The 21,530-nt window shown below is 44.1% G+C and overlaps 1 long non-coding RNA gene across 2 annotated transcripts; it reads left to right on the top strand.

Moving 5' to 3' along the window:
• Positions 1 to 2,034: 2,034 nt before the first annotated feature.
• LOC120097814 (uncharacterized) lies at positions 2,035 to 20,755 on the top strand. 2 transcript variants are annotated; one of them, XR_010059436.1, is made up of 5 exons: positions 2,035 to 2,358; positions 9,622 to 9,657; positions 12,765 to 16,249; positions 19,582 to 19,743; positions 20,143 to 20,755. It is a non-coding gene; the product is annotated as an uncharacterized LOC120097814 (long non-coding RNA). The 2 variants fall into 2 exon arrangements; XR_005495593.2 differs by having other exon boundaries at positions 2,037 to 2,358; positions 12,765 to 12,880.
• The last annotated feature ends 775 nt before the right edge of the window (positions 20,756 to 21,530 follow it).

The raw sequence follows: 21,530 nt of genomic DNA, 5'->3' as shown, positions 1-21,530 counted from the left end.
TCTTAACAAGTCATAAGCGAACCTAGGGTTTGTTCACAAAGAATCAATCAAGGCTGCATTTCTTTGGGTGACCTGTGAAGAACCGGTGGGCCTCGCTGTACTGACGCGCTAAGCAGGAAGTCCAGGGACACTAAAGCATGTGTTGTCCAAACAACCTATATTTTTAAGAAGAGAAAAGAAAGCATTGATAATTAGATGCAGATTAACTATTGAGATAGAAAGATGCAATGTCTGTGATAAGGCTGCAACGGATGGCAGATTAGACCTTGTAGGAAAACGCAGACAATGAACTGGAAGTGTCATCAATGGACACTTTTCACAAAGAAACATATCAATAACAAAAAGCAGATGGAGGGAGCATGAGTAAGCTGATAGACAAATGTAAATGGTGTGCGTGTGTGTGTGTGTGTGTGTGTGTGTGTGTGTGTGTGTGTGTGATGGGGATGGGTGTCGTTAAGTTTGGGAAGGCAGACAAAGTAATGTTTTGAAACAGGGCCTGAAAACCAGGCAGTGTGTGGGCTGACAGTCACAAGGGAACGGAGGCGAGGTCAAGAAAGACTAAAATAAAGATTGAGCAAATTAGGTAAATAACACCATTGGGACAACTAATTGGAAAACATACTCTATATGTCAAAACTATAGGCCACTCAGAGGAAATGGAAGTCCTGGGCTCTCTGCCCTGGCAGGTGGAGTCAGAGCCAGATTCAGTCATCTTTAGTCCCAACCCTGACACATCTGGGCAGAGAGCACTGGCAGAAGGCAGATTGAGAATTGCTGGCCCTGAGAAACAACAGCCAGTGAGCAGTGCTTACTGGGAAGTTTGAGGATGGAGGATGTAGAAAAACACCTGAGGACAAAGGAGACCACATGGAGGGGCTCCAAGAGAATGCAGGGGTCTTCCCAGGCAGACTCTGCCCTCTTCATCCCTATGCACATTAGTTTTCTAGACTCTGGGATCTCAGAATTTGTTTAGGACATATTTGTAGTAGGAACCACAGTATTAGGGCCAGAATTGTCTCCGAAATTCCTGCAATGAAACCTGGACACTTCATACCCCAGGATGTGACTGTATTTGGAGACAGCCAAAGAGAAGCCAGAGTTCTGCCCTCTTCATGTCAGACCCTCAGCCTTCAGAACAGAGGAGGACGAACTTCTTTATATACATACACATAGACATACACATACACAAATACACGTGTGTGTATGCATGCACATGGATGTACACACAGATACCTGTGAAGGCCAGAACAATCATTGGATCCCCAGGAGTTGGAGTTACAGGCAGTTGTAACTCAGTAGTGGGAATAACTTGGAAGTCCAGCTTGGTAGAGTTCATCCTCTTAGTAGACCTTTGGGCTCAATGTTCTGATGTCAACATAAACTCAATTCTAAAATGAGCTTCGAATAGCCATTGCATTAGAGATGCTTATCAAGGCCGAAGGGAGATAATGCAAGCAGAATCCTTAATATGTGGTAACTGCTTGTTTCCCACCAATAGTAAAATTCCTCAAGGGCCTGCGACATGTTCTTCTCTGCCCTTCAAATAAACAGTAGCACTTGTCAGCTTTTTACCTCAAGGATCCAATTGTAGGGGGAAATGAGATCTAGGTGGGAAAAATCGGGTCCGCCAGGAGAACCCTAAGGGTCTTTCATGGTTAGATGCCTCTTGTGTTCTAAGCTTGCTGTAGTAGCTATCATTTTACCCCTCTACCCAGTTACAAGGTCTTTACCTGACTTTCGAGGGTGTGAAAACCTGTCCAGAGCACTCAAAGGATTTTTCCCAAAGGGCGGAAGCACCAATCTATGGAGCTGGAATCAATCCCACATGTGTTGACTCCAAATCCATTTATGTGATAACTACCAGGCTAGAGTCTTATTCTAGTTTTCTATCCTGATAGTCTCGTGCAGCAGTTAAAAACCTCTTGCTGATCCTACGTCATGGATTAGCAAAACATGACCAGGGGAATACTGAGTCATGCAAGCACACATCTAATTTTAGATGCAGTCAGTTCTCGAATCCAAAGAGGGTTTCCCCCCTACCCTGCTAGTCTGTCATTATTTAGATAGCTACTGTAGTGAATTTGAATGAGAAATAACACCAATAGTGTTGGACATTTGGTCGACAGCTGGTGTTATTGTTTGGGATTTAGGAAGTGTGGCCTTGTTGTAAGAAGTATGTCGCTTGGGGATGGGCTTTGAAGATTAAATGCCCTGTCCCATTCCCAGTTTGTTCCTTCTGCTTTCTGCTTGCAGTTCAAGATGTGAACCTTTAGCTTCTGCTCCACTTGCCTTCCCTGCTGCCCTCCACCATGTTCCCCTACCATGATGGATGCTTAACCCTCTGGAAGCATGCAGCAGGTAAACTTTTTCTCCTATAAGTTGTTGCCTTGGTCGTGCTGTTTGATCACAGTAGTAGAAAAGAAACTAACACAATATTCTTTAGCTAATCAGATCCTCACTGAGTGACTCTGGTGGTGGTAGTCTATGCGCTGTGGATAGATTTTACTTTCAGGAATAGTTGAACAAAAATTAGGGACACTTCAATGGTTAAGAGCACTTGCTGTTCTTGCAGAGGACCTGGGTTCATTTCCCAGCACCACGTACACAGTGACTTACAACCATGCATAACAGTTCTAGGGGATCCAGTGACTTCTTCTGGCCTCTGTAGGCACCAGGCACACATGAGGTATACATGCACGAATGCATGATAAGCACTCATGCACATAAATAACATTAAAACAAACCCTTTAAAATTTTGTTTTTATTTTATATGTATGATTTTGTTTACATGTATGTATGTATACCATGTGTGTGCCTCTGCAGTGTTCTTCCCCACAGACTTCTCTACACTCTGAAGGATGCTTTCAAATGCTACTTTTCCTGTACGGATGGGATGTGGATTTCATCAGCTAAGACAGCCTCTCTGTCTCTGCTCTAAACTGCATGAATGACCTTGACTACTTGATTGCTCTTGGCCCTGGGCTTCTCAATTGTGAATCACAGTAATTGTGCCTAATGATTTCCCAAACCTCTTAGAAATTGATTCTATAAAACGGGACCTCTGCTTAGCTCTCTGAAACTAGTAAGACACCCAGAGCCATGTGGAGGTCAAGACTGCCCCTGTGGCCTCTGCCTGGCTGGAGACGATGCCTTTTAATGGTTGGCATCATAGGGAAACTATGTCAGAGAAAACATCAGCGACGGAGGGCAGGACCTCATTGAAGAGTTGGTTACAGGAATGAGTCTGCTGGAGACTTAAGAGAACCTAGTAGGCATTCACAGGTTCAACAAGTACAAACCCCACAAGAACTCCCTGGCCCCAGAACAGAGAGTCCCAGAACAAAGCCTGTTTTGATCCTTTGTCTTGATGGAGGGTGATACCAAGTATGCAGCGTGGACTGTGGGGCTTGTGTTGTTTGCTTGCCAGTAATTAAACAGGAAGACACAAGCTAGTGATTTGGTTAGTTTTGGCATGTACAATTCAGGGTGGGAAGTGCCCTTGAGTTCTGGCTGATCACCCAGTGTTTAGTTTTTGTTTTGTTTTTTTGTTTTTTTTTTGTTTTTTTTTTTTAAATACGAGTGCTGCTTTTAAATACCAGCGAGTCTCGTTGAGGTGTAATCGTATAGGAGCAAATATATCCTGGTATGTGGGACAAACATTCCAGCTGACTGGGATCATAACCATTGCTGTAATGTCAGTGATAACAGCAGTGACCACAACAAAAGCCAGGGGAAGGTCCCTGGGGATCTCCCAGGGGAGGCCTTTTCCATTTATGGGAAAAGAGTTGGAAGAAGCAGGAATTTGGTGCTGATACCTAGATAGCCTTTGCTTAAAGGAACACTTCCTAGACCTCAGAGAGGGGCTACCTTTGGTCTTGGAGGCCCTGGGATCATAGCCAGCCTGGTTTCGGAGTTAACTAGGTGACCTTGGCTGACCTTGTATGTAGTTTTGAGAAGCTTTTGACTTGCTGGCTTGAAGTTCACATCATTGTGGAGTTTGGTTCTTAGATCTAATGTGCTACGGTTTGGCTCGTGACTGTTTTTATTAGTTTCCATGTATTCAAGGTTGAGTCTACAGCCCACAGCGCTGTAGGGAAGTGCTTGAACCTTTAGGGGATGGACACTTGTGGAAGGAAGTTATGTTATTGGAGCCATGTCTTGAAGGGGATGTTGGACCTGGATTACCTCCCCTTCCTCCTCTAACTCTCCTTCCAGCTACAGTTGAACAGCCTTCTCTACAGCATGCTACCAACCTATGTCAAATGCGACATCACCACAGCCCAAAGCATCATACCCAAATAATCATGGATTGTAAGCTCCGAGTCAGAATAAAACCTTCCTGCTTTCCATTTGACTGTGGTCAGGCAGTTTGTTTCAGTGATAGAACAATAACTAACACAGAAACTGTGACTCGTGACTTGATGCCCTGGGTCTAAGACGTTCTGGGCCCTTGCTGCCCATGCAGACCATGGACCATTTGATGAGAGTTTGTTAGAAACCACTCGCTTGATATAAAAATAAGAACCTATATTTGACAAGATAATAAAGTGATTCGTTCTCAAAAATCATTCTTAAAAATTAGTTCTCAAAAAAAAAATGTGGTGTTTCCTGTGGAAGAACATGAAAGGAAGCAGTGTTGCCCTTGACTTACAGCAGAAGACCACACAGAAGACAGAATTCAAATTCCTACACTCTGTGGGTACAATCTTTCTACCTTATGATCTATGACTAATCTTTTTCAAAGGTCAAAATGGAAGATTAATTTTTTCTTCTCGTTCATTTTTTTTCCCTTTTCTATTTATTTATTTTCTCTTTTTGAGAGACAGGCCTTCATGTAGCCCAAGTTGGCCTTGAACTCTTTGTATAGTTGAGAATGATTTTGAACTCCTGATCCTCCTGCCTCCACTTTCCAAGTTCTGGGACTAACCCCAGTTAGTTTACATGGTCGTGGGTCTAGAACCAAAGACTTTGTTCACACCAGGTAATCACTATACTGATGGGACTATAGCCCTAGCCTCAGATTTCTTTTCTTTAAAAACTATTTTGAAGGAAAAAAAAAAGCTGAGACAATCCACAAAAGAAGAAAAAGGATCTTTAATACCACCACTTAAAAACACAAGACTAGACACAGAAACATGAGTTCAGAGCTCCTAGACAATTTCTGCTCTCACTCACAAAATAACCAGTGAACTGATTGCATTGTATTTTATCCTAAATACCCCTATGCTTGTATGTTTGGATTTATATCTGTACATAAACAACATGAGTTTGTTCTCAGTAATTGTCTCTATGTGTTTTCCAAGCTAGCATAATGAATGGTATTTGATGCACCCTTCTGAGAGGCCTCCACCACAGCCTAGTAACAGCCCTGTTTGAAAAGCATTTTGCTTTAAAAAAAAAAAAAAAAGGGAGTTGAGAGCCTCACACAAAGATGACATAAACCAAATGGAAACTTGGGGTGTCATCCAGACAGCCTGCACTCTCTACCCTCCTGTCTGCTCTCTTCACAACAGGCTACACACTACTCCCTCTCTGGGGACCCGTGGCCTCTGGAGTTTACAAATATAATTCAGGCAGGCTGGAAGAGAGCAGGGGATCTGAGGCTGTGTTCCCAGTGAGGTCAGGAAGAGGCTCTCACACCCCTCCTAGGGTAATATCTTACCTAAGGTGTCCTAGTGTCTTAAAAAACTCTACCTCACTCAGGAAACAGAGGAAGCTGGACTCTCTGTGAGTTTAAAGCCAGTCTAATCAGCATGGCAAATTCTAGGCCAACCATTGCTGCCTAGGGAGACCTTGTCTCAAAACAAAACAAAACAAAACAAAACAAAACAAAGCCCCATCAAATTCTTCATGCAGCCTGAGCTATATCTCTTATTTCCTCTTGGACAACTTTCCCATAATTCATTTGAAGTCCTTGTCTTCTCATTTTTCTCCGGGATTTGATAAACTTTCTACTTCGCTTCTTCACTCTACGTATGTGACCACTCTGAGGTTTTCTAAAAACAAGACAACAGTAACAACAACACACGTTTCTCAAAGGCCAGAGTGCCAAGAGCTTACAAGTGTTTTGTTCATTTAGCTCCCTCCTTTCTGACTTCTGCCTTGTATGTCCCCTGACCAAAGCTGTGTATAGTCTTGGGAGATTTAGAGCCTGGTGGTGTCCACTACTTGTCTGCTCTGAAAGACATCATCTGAGGAAGTGACACAGTCAGAGGCCAAGGAAGACTCATGTAAGGTAATAGCCTTCCTCATGTAAGGGCTCTGGAGGAAAAGGATTTGTCCCTTTTTGGACTCAGGACCTAGGTCTCATTGTTTACCTTTTGTATCCGTTTCCTATGACTATGAAAAATGATGAAGTGGTTTAAAACTATTTGTTCTGGAAGCCAGACATCATGGCACTAACGTTCAGTTGTTAGCAAGGCTGGTACCGCTAGACCAGCAGTTCTCAGCTTGTGGGTTGTAACCCCTGAAGGGGGTCACATATCAGATATCCTACATAACAGATATTTATGTTAGGATTCATAACAATAGCAGGATTACAGTTATGAAGTAGCAACCAAATAAGTTTATGGTTGGGATCGCCATGCCATGAGGAACTATATTAAGGGTCTCGGCATCAGGAAGGTTGAGACCCACCACTCTAGAGGCTGGTGTAGGCGAGGTCCTGCCTTCCTTCGTTCATAGCTGCCTCACTCAAGGCCTGCATCTCCTCAGCCCATCGCCTTTTCTGGTTCTGATCTTCCTGCCCATATCTCTTAAAGACTCCAGTGTTGGCACCGGGCTCACATCAGGGCCATTTCCACACGCTGGGTTCTTAACTCAGTCACTTACACAAAGTCGCTTTGGCTGTGTGAGGTAACAGACTCAGGCTCGGAAGATGAGGGTGTGGACATCTTCTATGTATCTCAGCCTGAAATACAGAAATTACTAAGGCTGTGGCCCTTAGGGATATTCCACCAACTAAAGTAGGTTTTATTTGCTGCCTGAAGGTTGAGCTGCTTAGGTTTCTACCATAGAATGATGCCCAGGATGGTCAGAGGAGGGAAGGCAGGCATGGGACTTACAGATGTGCTCTAATGTGGAGTTGGCATGAAGCAATATGGAAACAGCAGTACACTGGCCATCATGACATCTGTCCCTTACTGAAGTCCCATGCTCTAGGGTCCCTCGTGACCCCTCTGGTAAGACCCTGCACGTGGTATTTCCTTTACTAGGCACAAGCTGACAGAACAGTCACTGGTGTTCTTGTTTTAAAAACAGAGAGACTGAATGATACAAGTATAATAGGCCCTCTGTAGACCTTCTAGTCTACATGGGCACTCAATTACGACCACTTGTCAGTATAGGTAATAGTGTTTCCTGAGCGTAGCTTTTAATACCTGGAGTTACCTTCCCTGAAGAAAATATATATGGCCTTCCAGGAACCCTTCTACTGCCGTGATCTTGATCTCACCCCCATGGCACCAGTGGCATGAGGGCAGCCATCACTGAGGAGAATGGTGCTTCTCCTGGTTTTTGGAGCACCACCATCTCTCCCCATTTAATGAGCCACTGGTCTGTTAAATGGGTTTGCTTAGATCTGAATAGAAACCATAGATTGTCTTAATGGTGGCATCCCAGACCCGCTTAGCAAATGCATTCATATTTGATTAACATGTATTGAATACTTGTCATGGGCTCTGGGCTGAGCTTGGTTCCGGGTAGATAGCTCAATAAGGGTCCAGTAGAAATGGAGCTGCTATCAGCCCAGGCTCCTCCAGCAGTCAGGATGTGAAGCTATACAAGGTGATGGGAAAAAGGCCTGGCTCTACCCATTTTCCTTTTACCTAGCTAAGCCCACCCTGGTTTTAGGAATTTCAACTCTTCACTGTCTATTCCAGTGAAAGTTCAACTTCAAATTACATTTTGGGTATGACCAGTGTCTTGGCCACAAACAGACTAAAAAGAACAGAAAAAAAAAAAAGAAAAAATAAAAAATAATTCACAAAGGCTTCAACTGATCTTAACATTGCTCAACTTGTACCTCACCAGTGATGTGTGCAACCAGGGCCATGAGAGCCAGTTGCATGTGTCTGTGTGTCTCAATATTAGTGGCATCAGGGTCATAGATCACATGTAGTCATGGGACTACTGATGCCAGAAAAATTTGCAAACGTTACAAAGTATGAACGTTTTTCCTCTAAATAAGTCAATTTGTCAATATCCAGTTGCCTTTGACATGTATTTTATATGGGTGTTAGCATGACTTCGTTAAAATGAGTAATTAGAAAGATGCTACCTTGTGTTAGCATTTATGGCTAACTCTACAGATACAGGCATTGGAAGAGACATTGGACAAGGAAGCAGATCCTAGTCTAAAGAGTTCTACACCTATCTCTTTGGGATCTAGTCCACCCTAAGGGTGGATCCTTTGCTGTTTTCCTAATATCTTAATTCTTGGGATTCAAAGGTAGGGCTGTCCTAGGTCAGGGTGTTCAATCTGCATTGTGGTAGACTTGAGGCAGGGGCAGAGTAAGGGACTAAGTCTAGAACTCTAGGGTTCTGGTGATCAGGCTAACCTTGCCTCTACCTGAACCTTACAACAATTAACAAGGAAGTGATTGGTGTCCACAAGCCCTTTGTTCCTTCTGCATTACCTTTCTACTTCAAGCATGGAATTCCTAGCTGTAGAGATGGGTTCAGCCTCTCGCCATCATAGGCTACGAGGTGGCTTTGAGCTATGCCTGGGTGTGGTGTTCCACGAAAAACTCAGGGCAAGAAAGGGTGTTTCTATTTGTGCCAGTGTTGTTCAGGAAACCACCCTTCCATGACTAACCAAACCAAACAGACTAATTTGTTGTAAAAATTAACATAAGCAGAAAATCTACCACGAAACAGCCTGAAGGAGGGCTAGGCTTTTTGTAATTAGCATCAGAGACTAGCATACGGGTTGCTTCTTCTTCCCCAACCCCAGTCCTTCCTGCATGGCTCTGCTGGCCTCAGCCCCACACTGAGCCTGTTGAAGCATGAAGCTGGGGAGGTCGAGCGTCTCATATGGACTAAATCACAGATATCGCTTTCCTTCTTCCAGCCTACAAGCCACTGAACCGTGGAGGGCAAAGGTTAGAATTATGGTTCTTGGCTGTTCCTCTGTATCCCTTGGAACAGTCTTTTCTCTCCATATCCCCCTGGCTTGCACATGGTACCTCCCACTCCAGCCTGTTTTAAAACAATTCTTTCTAAAATAAACCAGCAAGTAAGATCATTTGATCAGTTTGCATATGGACTCTGGTATGTTCTAGAAGCTGATTTCTCCTGTCCAACTACCTAAGGTGAATCAGATAATTATATATATATATATATATATATATATATATATATATATATATATATTCCTCAGCATCTGCAAGATCCCTGTGGATAGCAAGTCCATAGATGCTCAAGTCTCCTATGGAAAATGGCACAGAATTTGTATAAAGTCTGCACACGCATCCTCTCTAAGTGACATTTAAAATCATATCTACTTATACTTCTTAATATTTTATGAGTATTATATAAGTCATTGTTATAACTGTTATTCAGGGAATCATACTCATGACATGTCTTTGAATGTGCAATTATAATTGCGAATTCTTTTTGTAGGTTCTGGAGACGAAGCACGGTACCTTGTATATCTAGGTAAGGGTTTTACCACCAAGCTACAATATGGAGCCTAGAGGTACAATGTTTCTTGGGGGAAGTGTTTGAGCTATGGTTAATTGGGTTTGAGAATGCGGAGCCTGAAGGCTCAAAGGGCTGGCAGACTACACATTTAATACTAGAAACTGCAACTGGGGGTTCTGACTTTAGTAGAACCAACAGCGGTGGCCACGGGTGAGTATTGGGAGCTATTTCTAACGTGATTTTTGTTTTATGAGTTTCACTCTTGCTCCTTCTGTAAGCTTCCCATCCATGACTTTCAGGCGGAAACCAGAAAAGATAAGCCTCCTTTGTTTTGATACGGGAACCCAGGAAATACTTCCTGAGACTTGAGAGTTTGTTGGTAGAATAGACCAAACAGTGGGGTAGAAAGGTTAGAGGCCTGGAGGATCTCTGCCCCTTAAGGCCATGACCTGGGTGGAGTGCTGAAGACCAAAAGATGGAGACGGAGGAGGATCATGTGGGAAGGAACCTGGAAAGGGGGTGGGGGTGCTGACAGAGAGGCTCACGCATCTGGAAGAAATAAGTGTGGGAGAATAATATGGGAGAAATAAGTTCCAGCATCTGCGAGGGATTTGTCCAAGATCCCTGCGGACATATTCTCAGACCCAAGGCTTTGGGTCTGAGTTGTGGAAGAAGGGGACTGAAATTGGCCATAAAACGGCAACTTGTGTGTCTCTGAAGCCTGCTATGGCGGTCACACGGCTGCTTAGGACTCGGGCAGAGAACCCTGGAATCCAAACTAAAAGACCTTTAGATCCCAGCGGACCCAAGCATCTGTAGAGATCCTGGCGAGGAGGGCTTTGAGACTTAGATTCTGAGTGAGTGACCCTACAGACAGCTTCAGGGTGGACCCAAATAATGCCAGTGTGGAAGTTGATCGGGTGACTCCAACTCACATGGATATTTAATTATTTTTTCACTACAGACTTATCTGGAGACAGCTGTGAGCAAGCCTCCCGTCTTTGGATCAGTGGATGGACGATATAGCTCTTTCTTTTTGCAAAAACTAGTACCATAGTCTTGGCTTCATTAGTGTTGAACAATACGTACTGTGATGTCTGATACTGCTCTAGAACCACTAAGCATTGGCCTGCTTCATACAGCTGTGCTGGGGGCTGAAGCAAACAATTCAAAGTGCTTTCTTCCAGCTTCCTACCTCCTGGGGGACTTGTAATCACTGACAGTTTTCAAGCGCTGCATGCTTACAGCACTTGGAAGCCAGCACCATCCATAGCTATAGTGAGTTTCTCTATCACAGTGAGGACACAGAGGTTTTAAGAGCTCGGTACGTCCTGGGTCATTCTCTTATTTCACAAACACTGAGTATACCATAGGCTAGACATGGAACTAGGTTCTGGGGTAGGGGATAGCCAAAGTCACCTTAGTTTTACCCAGCAGGTTGATTGACGGTTAGTCACCCTGAGCTACTATGCCAAAATGTAATGGATTAGGAGCTTTAGATGTTAGGAACATATTTCCTCAGTTTTTGAAGTTAGTAGTCCAAGAAGAAGGTATGGGTGGGTATCTTAGTTAAGGTTTTACTGCTGTGAACAGACACCATGACCAAGGCAACTCTTATAAAGGACAACATTTAATTGGGGCTGGCTCACAGGTTCAGAGGTTCAGTCCATTGTCATCAAGGTGGGAACACAGCAGCATCCAGGCAGGCGTGGTGCAGGCAGAAGTGAGAGTTCTACATCTTCATCTGAAGGCTGCTAGGAGACTGGCTTCCAGGCAGCTAGGATGAGGGTCTTAAAAGCACACACCCAGTGACACGCCTACTCCAACAAGGCCACACCTTCTAATAGTGCCACTCCCTGGGCCAAGCAGATACAAACCATATATCTCCTGAGATATCTCTGACTTGAAGATAGCTGACTTACCCCTGCACCTTCACATAACCTTCTAGCTGTACATGTTTGTCTGCAAATGTCCTCCTAATTCTCTTGTGTTGAGACCCATCCATGGGACATTACAGGGTTATGTATCTCCTTAAAGTTTCATCTCTAAAATATAGTTATGTTCCTAGGTACTGAGTGAGGTGGGTAGGGCTTCAACAAATCAGTTAAGGAATGACCTTTATGGACAGAGAAATGTGTGTGCTGTGTGCATGTGAATGTGAGATACATATATATATGTGCTAACACAATGGGTTGTGATATCTATTTATCTATCTCTATCCATCTATCTATCTAAATATTTCTCTCTCTAGGTGTCTATCTCTCTAGATGTCTATTTATCTATTGATCTATGACTCTATTGACCTATCGACAGACAGATATAATGAATGGGTTGCTATAGAGAACATGTGTATGAAAGGGAAAAGCTGTGGGCTTTGATAAGTCATACAGCTGCCTCCTTGCCTTCTTCTAGCACATGGGACACATAGAAAAAGGCTGCTTACTTCTTCTCAGGGACTGAAGGTTTCCCCATCTCTGCCCAGCCCCAAGTCGAGTCCTTCCTGCACCCATCCCAGACATGCTTCATCCTCACTTGCTCTTTTTCAGCTAATACTTTTCTGTTATCCATCTGGAAGAGCTAGTTTTCAGTTCTCATTAACATGACCACAAAGCCTTTCTCTGAGAACTCTCCTGGACGCCACTCTAAGACCCAGATCTTTCTTTGGTTTCATTATCCCTGCTGATGTCACTGGACCTAAAACTGGGGGGACAACTTTGCAATCCCTGACTGAAATGCACCTCTTTCCTGATCATGGTTTCTAGGCTCAATTCCTTCATATAAAGGTTTCTCAGAAGTCATACTTCTTTGCAATGTTATTCAATCTCTACAAAGCTCTCTCTAATATTGGTCTCCCTAACCCTTTCCCAGAGTTCTTAGACTGGACAGGTGACATAGAATCCAAGATCAATTTGTGGTTCCATGACTCAGATAAATATTGATCCAAAGTCGTTTTTGCCAAAGCTCAATTATTCAGGATGACTAAGTACAACACGGCTGGTTGTGAATACACCTCTGCCTGTGGAGGGCCGGGCGGCATGCTGTAGATCATGCGTACACTGGGAATGGTGTTCTTTGGAGGGATAAGTCCCAGGGGCTTACTACGTCTTTTTCTTCATTTTCAGGCTCCAATATTCATGCTTGAATTGCTGGCAAAACAGATCTTTTCCGGGAAAATTGGCAACAATATTTAACAACGTTTAACAATCAGACAATGGACCACTGACACTTAAGCCAAATGGTAAAATGTTGAAAGACCCCATGGTAGAGATTAATAAGTCACTTGGCCCCTGGCTGTCAAGCCGGGACACTGTGTAAGCTCAGACTTGGTGTCAAGGTTCTTTCTTTCTTTCTTTCTTTCTTTCTTTCTTTCTTTCTTTCTTTCTTTCTTTCTCTCTCTCTCTCTCTCTCTCTCTCTCTCTCTCTTTCTTTCTTTCAACTGTTTTACAACTTGCTTACTTAAGAGTCATTCCCTTGTAAAGTTAAGGGTGCTACAATGTGAACATGCTAGGCTTCGCTAAGCTTTTAATTATGACAAAATTATATTTTAATTAAAAACACATTTGAAAGAAAAATAAAGGCAAAGCTTTATAGGCCAGCTCTCCTGGAAACAGGTTGGGTTGAAATCTCAGTGGGGGAGAAGCTGGGCTCATTATGGAGACACCTCCTGGCCTCAGGTGACCCCAGGTGCTCAACATTTGAAGCAAGGGTGGATGTCTGTGCTGACCAACTCGTGGGTGTGTGCTGCCCCAGGAGGGAGAGGGACTTCAGCAAGCCATTCTCATTAGCAAAGCAAATTCTCAGGGGAACAGACAGCTTTGGGTATCAAATCCTTCACCAGGGGATGGTGAGGGAGAGGTTTGTAGATGTGAATATGAATGGTAAAGTGTAGTTGTCTATTCCTGCCAGTGGTGGAGGACTGCTGTTAAGTGCATTTATATGTAACACATATAGGTTATCCTGTGCACTTTTAAGTTTTATCCTATTTTACTGAAAACAGACTTTTTTCTTACATGATATATCCTTATTAAAAGCTTTCTCTCCTTTTACTCGTCCCCTCTCCCCTCCTCATTCATCCGGAAACCCCCCCCCCCACCTTTCTGTCTTTCATTAGGAAACAAGCAGGCTTCTAAAGGATAAAAATAAAATAGTATAATATGACATAACGAAACAAAACAAAATACATCAGAATAGAACGAACGGAAGGAAAAGAGCCCAGGAGAAGGGACAACCAACAGATACAGAGGTTCATCCCTTCCCATACTCAGGAGTACCATAAAAACACAAAACTGGAAACCATAATATAAAAACAAAGAACCCATGGGGGGAGGGAGGGAGGGAAGGAGAGAGAGAGAGAGAGAGAGAGAGAGAGAGAGAGAGAGAGAGAGAGAGAGAGAGAATCCCTGACATGCCATTATGAGATTGGGAACCCCCAAAGATGCCGTTGAGTCTGTTTTCTGTTGGCATCTACCGCTTGGCACGCGGTCTACCCCTAAGAATAGTTTGTTTCCCCAATGAGACTCCCCTTTGGAGGAAGCTAAAATTTCATTTGCAAGTGCTTATCAATGGGAGAAAGTGTCTGTGCTAGGGATAAGGCCAAGTGTCCACTTCTCCTTTTAGCTCTCGGAATCCTTCTGTTGTGTGCCCACGAGAGCCCCATACGTGCTGCCTCCGTCTCCGTGAGTTCATGTGGGCATCACCTATAACGCACCTATGACGCTCTGTTCTATTCAGAAGGCCTTGTTTCCATGGTATCCTCCATCCTCTTTGGTTCTTTCGGCTCTTTTCCGTCTCCTCTTCACAGGGTTCCCTGAGTCCAGAGGGGAGGGATTTGATGCAGACATCCCATTTAGGGCGGAGGGTTCCGCGGTCTCACGCTCTGCTTGTTGCCTGGCGGTGGGTCTCTGTATTTGTTTCATCTGCTGCAGGAGGAAGCTTCCCTGAGGATGTAGCTGAACGAGGCTCTGATCTAAGAGTACAGCAGAATGTCATTAGGAGTCACTTTATCGATATGTTCCTTTAGTAAGTCAGTAGCATTTGGTTTTACCCAAGGTCTCCACGGGGACATATAGTAGGTTTTCAGTCACCCAAGCAGCATTGGGTATGGGCTCCATCTTGTGGAGTAGGCCATATTTAAATCAGATATTGGCCCGTTACTCTCACACATGTTTTGTGCCACCTTTGAACTAGTATAGGGTGGCAGACACCGTTGTAGGTCAAAGGGGTTTAGCGGGTTTGTGTTTACACTTCTTTGGGAGCATACAGAGAGCTGTTGGGTACTGAGAGAACTAGCCCAGAGTGGTGAGGGCTCTATGTAGGCACCAGCTCAGCCTTTCTGTGTTCAATGGTTGTGTAGGTGTGGTTTTCAGCAATGGACCCTTGCTGTCAGTTTGTGGAGAGCAACCTATAGCCTTGGCAATGGCCTACATTGTTTGGGGATTCCCATGGGACTCCTTCCGCCAACAACTCAATTAGATGTAACCTATTCCCATTCTGGAAGTTTCATTTGGTGACAAGGGATGGCCAGTTGGACGCTGTCTCCCCTGTTACATGGAGACTTCATTTAGATGGCCTACATATATGAATATACTTTAGAAAGCTTCCATAGTATTAGGTTTCCATGCTACCTGTCACGTGACTTAATCTTAGCACTCTTTCCCTGTATTCCCTCCCCTTACCCACTTATCCTTCCTAGTCCGTTTTCATTCAATTTTCCATTTTCTGTTATCTTTTACACTTTCTTTGTGTTTTAATAAATTTTATAAATTTATAATTAATTTTCAAATTTATCAGTATTAATTTATAAATTTATCGTTATTAATTTATAATATAATTTTGTAAGTCTTTGACTTGCTTGGTTAGAGTTATTAACCCACGGTGTCATATTTTTGAGGCTACTATGAAAGGCCTAGTCTCTCTGAGTTCTTTCTCAGTCCAATTGCTGTTTGTACATAGGAGGTCTACTGATTTCTTGGTGTGAATTAATGTTATAGCCAACAACTTTGCTAAAACTATTTCTCAGCAGGAGTTTCCTGGTGGAGCTTTTAAGGTCACTTATATATACTATCATGTTATCTGAAAATAAAGATCCTTTGTCTTCTTCTTTTCCAAATTTGTAGACGATCCCTTCAGTTGTCTTATTGCTCTAGCTAAGGCTTCAAGTGCCATATTGAATAGATATGGAGAGAGTGGCCAGCCTTGTTTTGCTCCTGATTTTAATGGAACTTGAGTTTCTCTCCATGTAAGTTGATGTTGGCTATGGGCTTGCCGTAAAGTGCCTTCATTATGCTGAAGTGTGTCCATATGCCGGGGATGGCGACCTGATGCCTTCCCTCTGTGTCAGGCTTGACTCACACTGAAAGTCTGGCTGTAGTCTGGGTGCTGAGCTAGAGAGAGAGAGAGAGAGAGAGAGAGAGAGAGAGAGAGAGAGAGAGAGAGCCAAAGGAGAGTGAGAAACAGGAAAGAAAGAAAGGTCCAGGAGGCAACAGAGATAAGTGCTTCCTTCTAACAGGACTCTGTCCTCTGAGTCATAAAGGAACTCATCCCAGGGGCTCTGTGTGTCACCACCTGGGATTGTGTCTCATGTGCATTGGTTCTGAGAGGAGCGAAGGTAAGAAGAGGGTGGTGGATGGGGGAGGCTGGTAAGCCATATTGTCTCTGCCCTCTTCCAAGTATTGGGCTAAATACCATGAAAGAAGCTCCAAATTAGGGTCTGTCAGGGAAGGTCTCCTGGACAGGGTGTGGAACTGAAAAGCTGTAGAGACCTGCAGCTTCAGTGTTCTTCTTTCCCTGACCCTGGTTCAGCTAATGCCATGTCCTTCTTTCCTGCCTGCCTGCCTGCCTGCCTGCCTGCCTGCCTGCCTGCCTGCCTGCCTTCCTTCCTTCCTTCCTTCCTTCCTTCCTTCCTTCCTGCCTGCCTGCCTGCCTGCCTGCCTGCCAGCCTGCCTGCCTGCCTTCCTTCTTTCCTTCCTTCCTTTCTTCCTCATTTTCTTCCTCCTTCCTCTTTTTTTCCCCTCCTTTCTTTTTAGCTGTGTCTCCCCGTATTCCCTCCCCTCCCCATTTACCCTTCCTGTTCCAGTCACACACATCCTTGTCCATCCATAACTAGCTACTCTATTTATCTTCCCTAGGGAGAGCCATTTGCTCCTCCTAGTCCCTTACTCTGTACCTAGCCTCTGTGGTTCTGTGACTTGTAGTTTCCTTGTTGTTGACTCAAGAGCTAATATCCACATAAAAGTGAATACTTTTATAAAATAAAAAGTAAGTTGTTTTTTTTTTTTTAATCTTGAGAGATGGCTCCATGATGAAGAACCCTCACTGCTCTTGCAGAGGACCTAGGTTAATTTTCCGGCACTCGCCTGGCTGCTGATAATCTTCTCTAGCTCTAGTTCCAGAGCTAGGCACGTAGGCTCAGGACTACACTCTCACAGCTTTCAGCCCTATTAGATACAGCCTTCAGAGCTGCCTGACAACAGGCTCTTTGGGTTGGGGAGTCACGCACAGCAGGTCAACACAGAGATCTTGAGTTCAGCTTGATTTTTGTTTCTTTGTTGTTGGGCCCAGAAGAAGATGAAGAGAACACCTGATACCCACAGGTCATGCCTTTCCAGAAAGCCTAGTCCAGACAGAGCACCACAGGCTGGGAAGAGTGGCCTCTCTTCCATCCAAGAAACAGCTCTGTCAGGGAGCCAGTTAGTCACTATTTATTGGTAGAGAATCAATTGTTTGCTAAGGAGATACCAATCACTAATAATCAGATGACTAGTATTATTTTCTCTGACTCTTAAACCTTCCTAAATCATTGGAGTGCCCAAGGCATGCTTAACCATACCAGAAAGCTGGTAAAATAATGGAAAGTAAGACTCTTTCCACAGAGAACTAAACTTCACATAGAGAAAATATACATCTGGTCTGCTCACTTCCCACATAGTCTGTCTTAGTTAGGGTCTTATTGCTGTAAACAGACACCATGACCAATATAAGTTTTATAAAGGATGACATTTAGTTGGGGCTGGCTTACAGGTTCAGAGGTTCAGTCCATTATAATCAAGGAGGGAGCATGGCAGCATCTAGGCAGGCACGGTGCAGGAGGAGCTGAGAGATCAACATCTTCATCAAAGGGAGTCAGAAGCAGACTGATCATCCTCAGGCAGCTAGGAAGAGGGTTTTCCAAGCCCACCTCCACAGTGACACACTTCCTCCAACAAGGCCACACCTTCTAATAGTGCTACTCCCTGGGCCAAGCATATGCAAACCATCACATAGACCATGCCTATAATTACCTTCCGGCCACTTTCTGGCCATGCTTGGCCCTGGCAGGTGTCAGGTTAACCTGTTTCCACATTCACTGTAATCCATGAATGACTATATGTATATGTATGACTCTATGTACATGTACATGTGTATGTGTAGGTGTAGGTGTATGTGTATCAATATCATCTTTTAATACTCAGAACAGAGACAATTCCATTGTAAATAACCTGTAACACCTACCTTAATCCTACCAGTGTTTCCATCAGACTGTGGGGCTGCTAGTCCATTTTGGGTGCCACCAACACATTCTACTTTTGTCTTTGTAAAATTGGAATTAACGCTCTTCTGCAGGACTTTTGCAGGGATTTGAGGCAACAGTTGGCTTTTGGTGGAGGGTTTGGCCCATGGCTAGCTCTTGATGTGACACTGTTGATAATGGAATTAAGGGTTCCGTTTCGTATCATTACAATACAAACTTCAACATGCCCAAGGAGGGGATAAGCAGCAGAAGGCCACCTGGGGGAATTTCTGAATGGAGGGCGATTTTCCTGACAGAGCCACAGACTTGGCTTGCCCATTTCAGAGGTTGCTGGCTATAGAAGGACATGCATGCAGGCCTCTGTGTCATTTGCTTGTTTATCATTATGTTTACGAGTCTATGTCTTTATGTGTTCGTATGTATGTGAGGAGGTCAGAAGACAACTGGAAGGAACTGGTTTTCTCCTCTGTCGTGAGGTTCCAAGGACTAATTGCAGGTGACAGGTTTGGCAGCCGGCGCCTTTACCCTGAGGCATCTCGCTGCCTATTGTTTTGTCTTAGGGTGTTGCCATTTGAACTCCAGAGGGAGCATTTCTCTCTTTCCCATTTTCCTGGAAACTAGGCTGCAGAATGGGTTGAACACAATTCGAGCTCTTCTCCCTCCCCCGCATCCTTTGGCACCTCCTGGGGTTGGGGTGACCTCTGAGGCCTCTTTTCTTTTAGAGAAAAGCTAAGAACCACCCTCTAGTCTGGAGAATAGGAATTCCAGCCTCCCGGCTGATGGGGTATCAGGATGTCTGGAGCCTTGACCAAAGGAATCTGAGGGCAGCTCAGACAAGTACAAACAGAGTCATGCTGTCAACAGATGCTGACCTGCCCTTGGGCAGAGCTATCAGTGATGACCGGGTCTCTCATGGCTGATGCCCCCACACAGATCTGACCCCGAGCAAGCACATCTGTAGCCAGAAGAGAACCTGTCTGGACTGGAGGTGTTGAAGCTGGTGTGGCGAAGATATTGCTTTTGAACCTGCCATGACTTTGGCTATGCCAATGATTTAGGTCAAGTGTGGCCTGACCCTCTCCCTAACCCATGCAAATCCAATCAACTGTGGATTAAAAGTATTTGGAAAACAGCCACCTCTGGAATAAGCATATACAGAATTTTTTTTCAATAATTCATTACTTGCTAAACAACACTGACAACAGTTTGCACACCACGTACAGTATGTTACGATGAGCTGTCTAGAGACAACTTAAAGTACATGAGAGGCTATGAGTATGTTATATGCAAACACGGTGCCATTTTATACAAGGCAATTCAGCTTCCTAGAATTTGGGCATGGGCAGTTGTGTGGGGCAAAGCCTAAACTTGCTTCTTCATAGGGAACAAGGATAGAAAGAGAAGATATCACATTATTTTTCTCACTACAGCAATGGCGGCTGAGCCCCACCCAAGCATCCTTGACTGTTCTGGGCAGCCATGTGGGGCATGCGGATTAATGATGAGAACATCTTGTTGCTTCCTTTTGTCTGTTCCTCCATTATTTTTCCTACTAGCACCTATTCATCGCCCACTGTGTGCCAGGCACTGAGGTAGGTACCAGGCGGTGCTGGGCCTTGTGACCTTTTGGAGAGTGGGAGTCCACTGACTGGGATCAGTTGTTCCCCCTGTCCTAAAGATGCTACCAGAACCTTAATCCTTGCTTCTTTTACACCTCCATTTTGAAGATGCTATGAAATAAGGGATTGGTTTCCTATGTGGTTGTTAAGATAGTCACAAAGATATGTCTCCAAAGCTGGGTATGTTTTTTACCATGCCAATATCCTAGTAGCTGGGAAGCTGAAGCAAGAGAATTGAGCATCTGGGGGCAAACATGGGGTATACAGTGAGACATTGAAAAACCAATCAAATAAACTTCTCCAAGAACAGTTCTGAAAGCAATCTAAGCCTATAGACTTCTGAGTGGACTTTTTTTTTTTTTCTCTTTGTAGCAAGCCCTTTGCTGGAAACAGGCATCCCAGTGTCTTTGTGAATGAGCAACCTGAAAGCACGCTTAGTCCAGGTCCCTGCATGTCTGACAGGTTCCTTTGCTGGGCCACAGGATCCTTTTGTGAGACCATGTGTCAGTCTGTAATGTGCTGCTTCTTGACAGGTGCCAATCCATTTTTGCCATCTTTACATGGTGGTAATATTTTTAACATCAGGAGTCTACTTAATTCATTGAACTGTCTTCAATGTATTCTCTTTTTTTCTTGAATTGGGAGGGATCAAAACGCAAACAACTCCCTAGTCTTATTCATATGCTGAGTACTGAATGTAGTGTCTACAAATGAGGGACCAATATTTCTGTCCAGTGAATGCATGAAGTATACTCAGAGGCAAGGTTGCTGCCTGCGTAACTAACTTTTCATAGCTTTGGAAATGACATGCAGCAGGTGAGGTGTCTCAGCAGGTAAAGGTTCTTGTTGATAAGCATGACGACCTTTGACAGATTCCCCAGGACCCAAAACGTGAAAGATGAGAATCGACTTCTGAAAATTGTTCTCTGACCTCCACCCATTCATACTCCAATAAAAGTGAATGTAACAATTTTTTTCAAGATGACATGCTTGTTTTTATTCATGTTGAATTAGCTATTCAAATTAACTGTGTCAATTTTTCAGAAGGATAGATGGGCATTGAGCAGAAAAAACATTAAATGCCCTCTCTACTGTTTTCCTGTGACCCATTCCTGCATTTGCAAGTTTGTATCTAGACCTGAGAGCCTATGTGCTCATTTGGGGCGAGGCGTTCTTCCACTGCCTCAGACATACTTAGCCATGTTCAGCTGACAGAGGTGGCTGAAGCCTGATTGTACTAGGGACAGAGAGAGCCATGCTGGGAACTCATGTTGAATAAAGAAGGCATATTCAAGTTCGCATTTGGCCTGCCAAGGGCTTGTTGGCTGTGGTGAGGCTGGCGGCTTTGGGTCTAGGGTCCTCCACTGCTGCAGTAACTCCCTGCCTCTTAGCCACTGGCTTCACGCTGATGGTCCTCAGTGGAACAATTAGAATCAGTATTCTGCTGAAGAGCAACATGGAAGGAGTCTGCAAACACACCAGGACTATTTGGAGATCGCCAGAGAGATGCAGATCTCATATTAGCAGGAAATCCAGGCAGAAATTATATTTCCTATCATTAAAGTGACCCCGTTTCTTCCTGGTGGCTGGGATAGCTCAGGAAAATTTGAATCTTTGTACACAAAACAACAATTTAAGTCTTTTGTACATACACACACACACACACACACACACACACACACACACACACACATTTGAATGTGAGAATGCATATGTGTTGTGGTTTGTGTATGCTTGTCCCAGGGAGTGGGTACTATTAG

Source organism: Rattus norvegicus, chromosome 17 (assembly GCF_036323735.1).
Source record: "Rattus norvegicus strain BN/NHsdMcwi chromosome 17, GRCr8, whole genome shotgun sequence".
NCBI lineage: Eukaryota > Metazoa > Chordata > Mammalia > Rodentia > Muridae > Rattus > Rattus norvegicus.
This window is presented reverse-complemented; position numbering and strand designations above follow the sequence as displayed.